The sequence below is a fragment of the Cryptomeria japonica genome, unplaced genomic scaffold, assembly GCF_030272615.1.
Source record: "Cryptomeria japonica unplaced genomic scaffold, Sugi_1.0 HiC_scaffold_379, whole genome shotgun sequence".
Taxonomy (NCBI): Eukaryota; Viridiplantae; Streptophyta; class Pinopsida; order Cupressales; family Cupressaceae; genus Cryptomeria; species Cryptomeria japonica.
Window position 1 is genome coordinate 30,001 of NW_026729200.1, and position 12,500 is coordinate 42,500.

A 12,500-nucleotide genomic window follows, 5' to 3' on the forward strand; every position below is an offset into this window, starting at 1 on the left:
CACCTCGGAATGCTCCAAGCATCGGACGCGCTTGGGGCGACTACCAGTGCCAACCCCTTATCCCGCGATGCGTCCGATACACAGATGGTTCCAAGGCGGCCGAGGAGCCTCACCGCATAGCAATCGGGGGTGCGAGGCGAGGGATGGGGCGGGAAGGCCCCAACGGCTAGACGGAAGAGGCTTCAGGGCCGCCTCGGAATGGTCCAAGCATCGGACGCGCTTGGGGCGACTACCAGTGACAACCCCTCATCCCGCGATGCGTCCGATACGAAGATGGTTCCAAGGCGGCCGAGGAGCCTTACCGCATAGCAATCGGGGTGCGAGGTGGGGGATGCGGCGAGATGGCCCCAACGGCTAGACGGAAGAGGCCACAGGGCCGCGTCGGAATAGTCCAAGCATCGGACGCGCTTGGGGCGACTACCAGTGACAACCCCTTATCCCGCGATGCGTCCGATACGAAGATAGTTCCAAGGCGGCCGAGGAGCCTCACCGCATAGCAATCCGGGTGCGAGGTGGGGGATGCGGCGAGATGGCCCCAACGGCTAGACGGAAGAGGCTGCAGGGCCGCCTCGGAATAGTCCAAGCATCGGACGCGCTTGGGGCGACTACCAGTGACAACCCCTTATCCCGCGATGCTTCCGATACGAAGACAGTTCCAAGGCGGCCGAGGAGCCTCACCGCATAGCAATGGGGGTGCGAGGTGAGGGATGCGGCGAGATGGCCCCAACGGCTAGACGGATGAGGCCACAGGGCCGCCTCGGAATAGTCCAAGCATCGGACGCGCTTGGGGCGACTACCAGTGACAACCCCTTATCCCGCGATGCATCCGATACGAAGATAGTTCCCAGGCGGCCGAGGAGCCTCACCGCATAGCAATCGGGGTGCGAGGCGAGGGATGCGGCGAGATGGCCCCAAAGGGTAGACGGAAGAGGCTGCGGGGCCGCCTCGGAATAGTCCAAGCATCGAACGCGCTTGGGGCGACTACCACTGCCAACCCCTTATCCCGCGATGCGTCCGATACACAGATAGTTCCGAGGCGGCCGAGGAGCTGGGGGATGCGGCGAGATGGCCCCAACGGCTAGACGGAAGAGGCTGCAGGGCCGCCTCGGAATAGTCCAAGCATCGGACGCGCTTGGGGCGACTACCAGTGACAACCCCTTATCCCGCGATGCGTCCGATACACAGATAGTTCCGAGGCGGCCAAGGAGCCTCACCGCATAGCAATCGTGGTGCGAGGTGGGGGATGCAGCGAGATGGCCCCAACGGCTAGACGGAAGAGGCTGCAGGGCCGCCTCGGAATGGTCCAAGCATCGGACGCGCTTGGGGCGACTACCACTGCCAACCCCTTATCCCGCGATGCGTCCGATACACAGATAGTTCCAAGGCGGCCGAGGAGCCTCACCGAATAGCAATCGGGGTGCGAGGCGAGGGATGCGGCGAGAAAGCCCCAACGGCTAGAGGGAAGAGGCTTCAGGTCCGCCTCGGAATGGTCCAAGCATCGGACGCGCTTGGGGCGACTACCAGTGACAACCCCTTATCCCGCGACGCGTCCGATACACAGATAGTTCCAAGGCGGCCGAGGAGCCTCACCGCATAGCAATCGGGGTGCGAGGCGAGGGATGCGGCGAGAAGGACCCAACGGCTAGACGGAAGAGGCTTCAGGGCCGCCTCGGAATGGTCCAAGCATCGGACGCGCTTGGGGCGACTACCAGTGACAACCCCTTATCCCGCGACGCGTCCGATACACAGATAGTTCCAAGGCGGCCGAGGAGCCTCACCGCATAGCAATCGGGGTGCGAGGCGAGGGATGCGGCGAGAAGGACCCAACGGCTAGACGGAAGAGGCTTCAGGTCCGCCTCGGAATGGTCCAAGCATCGGACGCGCTTGGGGCGACTACCAGTGACAACCCCTTATCCCGCGACGCGTCCGATACACAGATAGTTCCAAGGCGGCCGAGGAGCCTCACCGCATAGCAATCGGGGTGCGAGGCGAGGGATGCGGCGAGAAGGACCCAACGGCTAGACGGAAGAGGCTTCAGGGCCGCCTCGGAATGGTCCAAGCATCGGACGCGCTTGGGGCGACTACCAGTGACAACCCCTTATCCCGCGATGCGTCCGATACACAGATAGTTCCAAGGCGGCCGAGGAGCCTCACCGCATAGCAATCGGGGTGCGAGGCGAGGGATGCGGCGAGAAGGACCCAACGGCTAGACGGAAGAGGCTTCAGGGCCGCCTCGGAATGGTCCAAGCATCGGACGCGCTTGGGGCGACTACCAGTGACAACACCTTATCCCGCGACGCGTCCGATACACAGATAGTTCCAAGGCGGCCGAGGAGCCTCACCGCATAGCAATCGGGGTGCGAGGCGAGGGATGCGGCAAGAAGGACCCAACGGCTAGACGGAAGAGGCTTCAGGGCCGCCTTGGAATGGTCCAAGCATCGGACGCGCTTGGGGCGACTACCAGTGACAACCCCTTATCCCGCGACGCGTCCGATACACAGATAGTTCCAAGGCGGCCGAGGAGCCTCACCGCATAGCAATCGGGGTGCGAGGCGAGGGATGCGGCGAGAAGGACCCAACGGCTAGACGGAAGAGGCTTCAGGTCCGCCTCGGAATGGTCCAAGCATCGGACGCGCTTGGGGCGACTACCAGTGACAACCCCTTATCCCGCGACGCGTCCGATACACAGATAGTTCCAAGGCGGCCGAGGAGCCTCACCGCATAGCAATCGGGGTGCGAGGCGAGGGATGCGGCGAGAAGGACCCAACGGCTAGACGGAAGAGGCTTCAGGGCCGCCTCGGAATGGTCCAAGCATCGGACGCGCTTGGGGCGACTACCAGTGACAACCCCTTATCCCGCGACGCGTCCGATACACAGATAGTTCCAAGGCGGCCGAGGAGCCTCACCGCATAGCAATCGGGGTGCGAGGCGAGGGATGCGGCGAGAAGGACCCAACGGCTAGACGGAAGAGGCTTCAGGGCCGCCTCGGAATGGTCCAAGCATCGGACGCACTTGGGGCGACTACCAGTGACAACCCCTTATCCCGCGATGCGTCCGATACACAGATAGTTCCAAGGCGGCCGAGGAGCCTCACCGCATAGCAATCGGGGTGCGAGGCGAGGGATGCGGCGAGAAGGACCCAACGGCTAGACGGAAGAGGCTTCAGGGCCGCCTCGGAATGGTCCAAGCATCGGACGCGCTTGGGGCGACTACCAGTGACAACCCCTTATCCCGCGACGCGTCCGATACACAGATAGTTCCAAGGCGGCCGAGGAGCCTCACCGCATAGCAATCGGGGTGCGAGGCGAGGGATGCGGCGAGAAGGACCCAACGGCTAGACGGAAGAGGCTTCAGGGCCGCCTCGGAATGGTCCAAGCATCGGACGCGCTTGGGGCGACTACCAGTGACAACCCCTTATCCCGCGACGCGTCCGATACACAGATAGTTCCAAGGCGGCCGAGGAGCCTCACCGCATAGCAATCGGGGTGCGAGGCGAGGGATGCGGCGAGAAGGACCCAACGGCTAGACGGAAGAGGCTTCAGGGCCGCCTCGGAATGGTCCAAGCATCGGACGCGCTTGGGGCGACTACCAGTGACAACCCCTTATCCCGCGACGCGTCCGATACACAGATAGTTCCAAGGCGGCCGAGGAGCCTCACCGCATAGCAATCGGGGTGCGAGGCGAGGGATGCGGCGAGAAGGACCCAACGGCTAGACGGAAGAGGCTTCAGGGCCGCCTGGGAATGGTCCATGCATCGCACGCGCTTGGGGCGACTACCAGTGACAACCCCTTATCCCGCGACGCGTCCGATACACAGATAGTTCCAAGGCGGCCGAGGAGCCTCACCGCATAGCAATCGGGGTGCGAGGCGAGGGATGCGGCGAGAAGGACCCAACGGCTAGACGGAAGAGGCTTCAGGGCCGCCTCGGAATGGTCCAAGCATCGGACGCGCTTGGGGCGACTACCAGTGACAACCCCTTATCCCGCGACGCGTCCGATACACAGATAGTTCCAAGGCGGCCGAGGAGCCTCACCGCATAGCAATCGGGGTGCGAGTCGAGGGATGCGGCGAGAAGGACCCAACGGCTAGACGGAAGAGGCTTCAGGGCCGCCTCGGAATGGTCCAAGCATCGGACGCGCTTGGGGCGACTACCAGTGACAACCCCTTATCCCGCGATGCGTCTGATACACAGATAGTTCCAAGGCGGCCGAGGAGCCTCACCGCATAGCAATCGGGGTGCGAGGCAAGGGATGCGGCGAGAAGGACCCAACGGCTAGACGGAAGAGGCTTCAGGGCCGCCTCGGAATGGTCCAAGCATCGGACGCGCTTGGGGCGACTACCGTTGCCAACCCCTTATCCCGCGATGCGTCTGATACACAGATAGTTCCGAGGCGGCCGAGGAGCCTCACCGCATAGCAATCGGGTTGCGAGGCAGATTATTGGGAAGGGAACCCCCTGGGATGCGGCTCAAGCAGTGCCCAAAGGGACTGGAATGCGGAATCACATCGAGAGACCCAAATGCTATACGAGGGCTCAAATCGAATTATCGATTTGGCCACGACATGGACGCATCGGAACGACTACCTTTGCCGAACCACTCGCAATTGCATCCATACCGAAACCAATAGACATTTCCGTTAGAGCCCTCGCATAGCATTCGGGAATCTCGCATGCCCCTCTAAATCGACCAATGCTGGCGCTCAACGAAAATCCGAGCGCTACCACCGTTCGAGCGCCAGCATTGGTCGAGTTAGAGGGGCACGGGGGAGAATGCTCCAGTCAACACCTCCCCTATATAAGTTATTTGTCCGATTCTCGCACAACCGTAGTCTGCCTCGTCGAATCAAACAACGGTCCCAGATTCCGACTTCCGTTCCGTAGAGACCCAAAAGCTAGATGGAGGCTCGCAAGAAAGAGAGTCGGCGCATAGCAATCGGGTTTCTCGAACGTTTAGGGACCGAGCTCACTTGCGGATAGGGCAAAATCCGCCAAGCAACCCAAAAGCTAGACGGGGGCTCGAATCGAATCGCCTAGGCGGCCACAACAACGACGTGTTGGATCGACTACCAGTGCCAAACCATTCAGCAAGACTAGTCTGTGTCGAGGCCGGATAGAGATTCTCAGAGAGCGCCCGTATAGCATTTAGGAGACCTGCCGCGTCCCTCACACTCGACAAATGGTGGTGCACGTTTATAAATCCGAGCGATCCCAACCCTTTCAAGCACCAACATCGGTCGAGATAGAGGGGCACGGAGGGGGCTGCGTGAGACAACACAGTCCCCTATATAAGTTATTTGTCCGATTCTCACACATCCGAAGAATGGTCATCAAATCGGACAACAGCCCAAACTTCCGACTTCCGTCCCAGAAAGCCCAAGAGCTATCTAAAACGTTCATGGCCGGAACTCGATCGCGGCTATACCAGTCCGCCAAGCAACCCAAAAGCTAGACTGGAGCTCTAGTCGAATCACCTCTGTGGCCATTGCAAGGACGTGTTGGAGCGACTACCATTGCCGAACCATTCCGCAGGTCGAGTCCATACCAAGGCCGCATAGAGATTCACGATGAGCTCCTGCATAGCAATCAGGAGACTTGCCGTGTCCATCACAATCGATAAATCCTGGTGCAAGATTTTTGCATCCGAGCGCTCCAACCAGTCGAGCACCAGCATCAATCGACATAAACGGGCACGGGGGGAGGATGCTCGAGAACACTACCTCCCCTATATAAGTTATTTGTCCGATTCTCAAGCAGCCGAAGTCTGGTCATCGAATCGGGTCAAAGACCACAACTTCCGACTTTACCCACAATGCAAGTCATCGAATCGAACATCGGCCCCCGAGTCGGACTCCATGCGTATGTCAGGTCATCGGACCCAAATTCCGCCTTCCTGCGCATGGCGGGCCATCAATATCAACTCGGTCATCGGACCCAAACTCCGCCTTTCTGCGCATGGCACGCCTTCAAATCGGTCATCGGACCCAAATTCCGCCTTCCTGTGCATGGCGGGCCATCAACATCAACTCGGTCATCGGACCCAAATTCCGCCTTTCTGCGCATGGCACGCCATCAACTCGGTCATCGGACCCAAATTCCGCCTTCCTGCGCATGGCAGGTCATCGGACACAAATTCAGACCTCGCCAATATGCCTACGTATCGAATCGGTCATCGGACCCAACTTCCGACTTCATCCATACTGTAGGGTCTTTGAGGTTGGCGCGGTGCGCTCAACCCGGGGAGTCGACCCATCGAAGCATACACCTCCCCTATATAAGCTATTTGTCCGATTCCCACACCTGTGTAGTTTGCACCTCTGACCAGGACATCGACCCCAACTTCCGAACTCGACTGCAACGACGGCACCAGCGCCTTGGTGCGCACCTTGCGACGCACAGTCCCAACATTCGCCTTCCTGCACATGGCAGGTCATCGGACCCAAATTCCGACCTCGCGAGTATGCCTACATATCGAATCGGTCATCGGACACAACTTCCGACTTCATCCATACCGTAGGGTCTTTGAGGTTGGCGCGGTGCGCTCAACCCGGGGAGTCGACCCAACGAAGCATACACCTCCCCTATATAAGCTATTTGTCCGATTCCCACACCTGTGTAGTTTGCACCTCCGATCAGGACATCGACCCCAACTTCCGAACTCGCCTGCAACGACCGAACCAGCGCCTTGGTGCGCACCTTGCAACGCACAGTGCCAACATTCGCCTTCCTGCACATGGCAGGTCATCGGACCCAAATTCCGACCTCGCGAGTATGCCTACATATCGAATCGGTCATCGGACCCAACTTCCGACTTCATCCATACCGTAGGGTCTTTGAGGTTGGCGCGGTGCGCTCAACCCGGGGAGTCGACCCAACGAAGCATACACCTCCCCTATATAAGCTATTTGTCCGATTCCCACACCTGTGTAGCTTGCACCTCCGATCAGGACATCGACCCCAACTTCCGAACTCGACTAAAAAGACCGCACCAGCACCTTGGTGTGCACCTTGCAACGCACAGTGCCAACATTCGCCTTCCTGCACATGGCAGGTCATCGGACCCAAATTCCGACCTCATGAGCATACCTACTAATCGAATCGGTCATCGGACCCAACTTCCGACTTCATCCATACCGTAGGGTCTTTGAGGTTGGCGCGGTGCGCTCAACCTGGGGAGTCGACCCATCGAAGCATACACCTCCCCTATATAAGCTATTTGTCCGATTCCGACACCTGTGTAGTTTGCACCTCCGCTCAGGACATCGACCCCAACTTCCGAACTCGCCTGCAACGACCGAACCAGCGCCTTGGTGCGCACCAAAAGTGCGCACTTTTGGAGGGCACTTTTGTGCGCTCCAAAGGTGCGCACTTTTGGAGGGCACTTTTGTGCGCTCCAAAGGTGCGCACTTTTGGAGGGCACTTTTTGGAGGGCACTTTTGTGCGCTCCAAAGGTGCGCACTTTTGGAGGGCACTTTTTGGAGGGCACTTTTCTGCGCTCCAAAGGTGCGCACTTTTGGAGGGCACTTTTTGGAGGGCACTTTTCTGCGCTCCAAAGGTGCGCACTTTTGGAGGGCACTTTTTGGAGGGCACTTTTCTGCGCTCCAAAGGTGCGCACTTTTGGAGGGCACTTTTTGGAGGGCACTTTTCTGCGCTCCAAAGGTGCGCACTTTTGGAGGGCACTTTTGTGCACTCCAAAGGTGCACACTTTTGGAGGGCACTTTTTGGAGGGCACTTTTCTGCACTCCAAAGGTGCGCACTTTTGGAGGGCACTTTTTGGAGGGCACTTTTGTGCGCTCCAAAGGTGCGCACTTTTGGAGGGCACTTTTTGGAGGGCACTTTTGTGCGCTCCAAAGGTGCGCACTTTTGGAGGGCACTTTTGTGCACTCCAAAGGTGCGCACTTTTGGAGGGCACTTTTCCTGCGCTCCAAAGGTGCACACCTAGGTGAGCACCTTCGACCACACCTTGTAGCACACCAAACTCTGACTTTCGACTTCATCCGCAATGCAGGGTCTTTGAGGTTGGCGCAATGCGCACAACCAGGGGAGTCGACCCATCAAACCCAACACCTCCCCTATATAAGCTATTTGTCTGATTCTCATACATGCGTAGCCTGCAGGAGCAATTAGGACATCGACCCCAACTTTCGGCTTCTAAACGAAAACAAGGTCTTTGAGGTTGGTGTAATGCGAACAACTAGGGGAGTCAACCCATCAAACCCAACACCTCCCCTATATAAGCTATTTGTCTGATTCTCATACATGTGTAGTCTACAGGAGCAATTAGGACATCGACCCCAACTTTTGACTTCTTAACGAAAACAAGGTCTTTGAGGTTGACGTAATGCGCACAACCAGGGGAGTCGACCCATCAAACCCAACACCTCCCCTATATAAGCTATTTGTCCGATTCTCATACATGTGTAGCCTACAGGAGCCATTAGGACATTGACCCCAACTTTTGACTTCTTAACGAAAACAAGGTCTTTGAGGTTGGCGTAATGCGCACAACCAAGGGAGTTGACCCATCAAACCCAACACCTCCCCTATATAAGCTATTTGTCTGATTCTCATACATGTGTAGCCTGCAACAACGATTAGGACATCCACCCCAACTTCTGAATTCGTCTGCGTTGACCGCACCAAAGGTGCACGCCTTGGTGCTCACCAAAATCCGACTTCCGACTTCTTCTGCTATGCGGGGTCTTTGAGGTTGGCGCAGTGCGCACAACCAGGGGAGTCAACCCACCGAATGCAACACCTCCCCTATATAAGCTATTTGTCTGATTCTCATACATGCGTAGACTGCAGCAATGATTAGGACATCCACCCCAACTTTTGACTTCTTAAACAAGACAGGGTCTTTGAAGTTGGTGCAGTGCACACAACCAGGGGAGTCGACCCATCAAACGCAACACCTCCCCTATATAAAGCTATTTGTCCGATTCTCATACGTGTAGTCTGCAGCAGCGATTAGGACATCGACCCCAACTTCCGAATTCGTTTGCATTGACCGCACCAAAGGTGCACGCCTTGGTGTGCACCTTGGAGTGCACTTTGGTGCTCACCTCGGTGCACACTTTGGTGTGCACCTCGGTGTGCACCAAAGGTGCGCACCTTGGAGCGCACCAAAGGTGTACACTTTGGAGCGCACCACATAGGGTCTTTGAGAGGTTGGCGCAGTGCGCACACCAAGGTGGGTGTTGAGGTGCGTGCCGAGGTGGGTGGGTGCTAGGGTGCGCTCCATGGTGGGTGCCAGGGTGGGTGCGTGCTAGGGTGGATTCCAAAGAGGGTCATAGGGTGGGTGCCAAGGTGGGTTGGTGATATAGTGGGTTCAAAGGTGGGTACTAGGGTGGGTTCCAAGGTGGGTCACAAGTTGGGTGCCAGGATGCGTGGGTGTTAGGTTGGGTGCCAAGGTGGGCTCCTGCGTGGGTGGGTGCTAGGGTGGGTTTCAAGGTGGACGCGAGGGCGGGTGCCAAGGTGGGTAACAAGTTGGGTGTTAGGATGGGTGAGTGCTAGAGTGGGTGCCAAGGTGGGTGGGTGCTAAGGTGGATGCCAAGGTGGTTCACAGGGTGGGTGGGTTCTAGGGTGAGTTCCAAGGTGGGTCACAGGTTTAGTGCTAGGGTGCGTGTCAAGGCGGGTGTCGAGGTGCCTGGGTGCTAGGGTGTGGATGCCAATGTGGGTCATAGGGTGGGTACTAGGGTGGGCTGCAATGTGGGTGCCAAGGTGGGTAACATGCTCGGTTGGTTCTAAATTGGGTGTCAGGGTGGGTGTGCACCCACCTTGCCCGAGGTGGGTGCCAAGGTGCCAGTGTGGGTGGGTGCTAAGGTGGATGCCAAGGTGGGTGAGAAGGTGGGTGATAGGTTGAGTGGTAGGATGGGTGGGTGCCAAGATGGGTCACAGGGTGGGTGCAAGGGTGGGTAGGTGCTAGGGTTGGTGTCAGGGTGGGTGGGTGCTAGGTTGGGTTCCAAGGTGGGTGCGAGGGTGAGTGTCAAGGTGGGTCACAGGTTAGGTGCTAGGATGGGTGAGTGCTAGGGTGCAAAGGTGCCAGGGTGGGTGCTAGGATGGGTCGATGCTAGGGTGAGTGGCAAGGTGGGTCCACAAGTGTCAAGGTGGGTGCCGAGGTGGGTGCCAACTTGGGTTCCAAGGTGGGTGCCAAGTGGGCGACTGCTATGGTGGATGCCAAGGTGGGTCACGGGGTGGGTGCCAAGTTGCTAGGTTGTGTTCCAAGGTGGGTGCCAACGTGGCTGCTAGGGTGCGTGGGTTAAAGGGTGTGTCACAACGTGGGTGCCAGGATGGGTGCGCACCCACACTGGCCAAGACGGGTGCAAGGTTGGGTTCCAAGCCCGGTCACAGGCTGGGTGCTAGGATGGGTGGGTGCCAAGGTGGGCACCAGGGTGGGTGCACCCACCCTGGCCAAGGTGGGTCACGGGGTGGGTCCTAGGGTGGGTAACAGGGTGGGTACTAAGGTGCGTGCCAAGGTGGGTCATGGGGTGGGTGCCAAGGTGGGCACCAGGGTGGGTGTGCACCAACCCTAGCCAGGGTAGGTCACGGGGTGGTTGTCGGGGTGGGCGTCAAGGAGCCAAGGTGGGTGGCAAGTAGCCAAGTTGCGTGCCAAGGTGGGTGTCGGGGTGGGTGCCAAGGATCCAAGGTGGGTGCCAAGGAACCAAGGTGGGTGTCTGGGTGGGTGCCGAGGTGGGAGCCAGGGTGGGTCCCAAGGTGAGTGCAAAGGTGGGTGCCAGGGTCAAGGTGAGTGCCAATGTGGGTTCCAAGGTGCCAGGGTCAGGGTGAGTGCCAATGTGGGTTCAAAGGTGCTAAGTTGGGTGCGAGGTTGGGTGCGAGGGTGGGTGGGTGCCAAGGTGTGCTAGGTGGAAGCCCGGGTGGGTCGGCATCCCATGGGTGTCGAGTTGGGTGCCTGATGGGTGCTTCTTGTCAAGTTTTAGTCGTCGGGACTCATTTCGAGCCTTAGAGGTCGTTTCTTGTCCGGTTGCCCTGTCTTCGACCTGGGAACCCAATTTTGGTCCTCGGGTCCCATTTTTTTTTGTCTCGCATCCCACTTTTGGCCTGTGGCCTTTTCGGGGTCGATTCTCGTTTTGGGCATCAGAGCATGTTTCTTCTCCTAAAACCCAATATTTGTTTATTAAGTCTCGGAACACATTTTTGTTCTCGTGGACCCATCATGGGTCTTGGAACGCATTTGTGGTCCTTGGGTCCCATTTTGCATCCCGAAACTTGTGTTTTGGTGCTTGATCCCTATTTTGGGTGCCCACCTTGCACCAAGTGCGCACCCGGGGCAAACCGAGCGCCTTGGTGCACCGGGGCAAGATCGAGCGTGCACCCGAGGCGCCCCGAACATGCACCAAGGTGCACTCGGCCCACATGTGAGCGCAGGTCGTTGCGCCCGAGGTGGTGTGTGGGCACCGCGTTGCAGACGGGACACTGCACGCACACGACGCCCCGTCCAGGTGCACGCACGTAGGCCGGGCCGGGTGCACACCCGACGCCCTAGCAAGGTGCGCGCACCCGGGCAGGGCTCACACTTGGCGAACGGGGCGCACTTCGCGAGGGAGGGTGTGCACCTCGACGGGGGTGGGTGGCCGGGGTGGATTCGCACGTGGGTCGCGGTTTGCTAAGTACACACTGCGACAAGCTCATAACGGGTGCGATCATACCAGCGTTAGTGCACCGGATCCCATCAGAACTCCGCAGTTAAGCGCGCTTGGGCCGGAGTAGTACTGGGATGGGTGACCTCCCGGGAAGTCCCGGTGTTGCACCCTTTTTTAGTTTTTCGCCGGGCGTCGCAATGCTATTTGAATAAACCTTTTGCCCGTTTGCGTTCTCGTCGGGGCCGGGCCGGGCCGGGGTGCGCTGCCCGCACTACCGCGCGCGCGGGGGCGACACCGAGCGCGCACCCGAGGCGCCCCGAGCACACAGGCCACGGTGCAACCCGGGCGTTGTGCGCGCACCCCGGTGCGCCCGAGGTGCTGCGCGCGCACCCAGGTGAAATCGGTGTGCACCTCGGCCAGTGCGCGCTCGGTCGAGTCGCGCACGTTGGCCAAGGTGCACGGTGATGTTTCTTACTCTAAGGTTCCGCACCAGACGCCCGGGACAGGTGAGCGAAGCTGGGCGGGGCCGGGTGCGCGGCCGGGGCAGGTGCACGCAGCTGGAGAGAGCTTTGGAGCACACCAGAGGTGCGCACCTTGGAGCACACTTCGGAGCGCACCAATGATGCGCTCCATTCAAAAGTTTCCTGAAAAGGCAAAAAAAGTTGAGATTATAGAATTTCCCACTTGAGAGATTGTAAAAAAAAAAAATTTAAAATGAAGGAAACGCGGGTGCCAAGGTGTGCGCGCCCGGGTGCGCAGCCCAGCCAAGGTGTGCGCACCAAGGCGCCCACCCTGGCGAAGGTGCACGCAAGGTGCGCACCCGAGGCAAACCGGACAATTAACCCAACTTTCGACTTCGCGCGCACCTGCGCACCTTGGAGCGCACTTCGGAGCGCTCC

The 12,500-nt window shown here is 58.9% G+C and overlaps 1 non-coding gene across 1 annotated transcript; it reads left to right on the forward strand.

Moving 5' to 3' along the window:
* The first annotated feature begins 11,653 nt into the window (after positions 1 to 11,653).
* Positions 11,654 to 11,772, forward strand: LOC131871230 (5S ribosomal RNA). The gene has a single exon (XR_009369497.1). It is a non-coding gene; the product is annotated as a 5S ribosomal RNA (ribosomal RNA).
* The last annotated feature ends 728 nt before the right edge of the window (positions 11,773 to 12,500 follow it).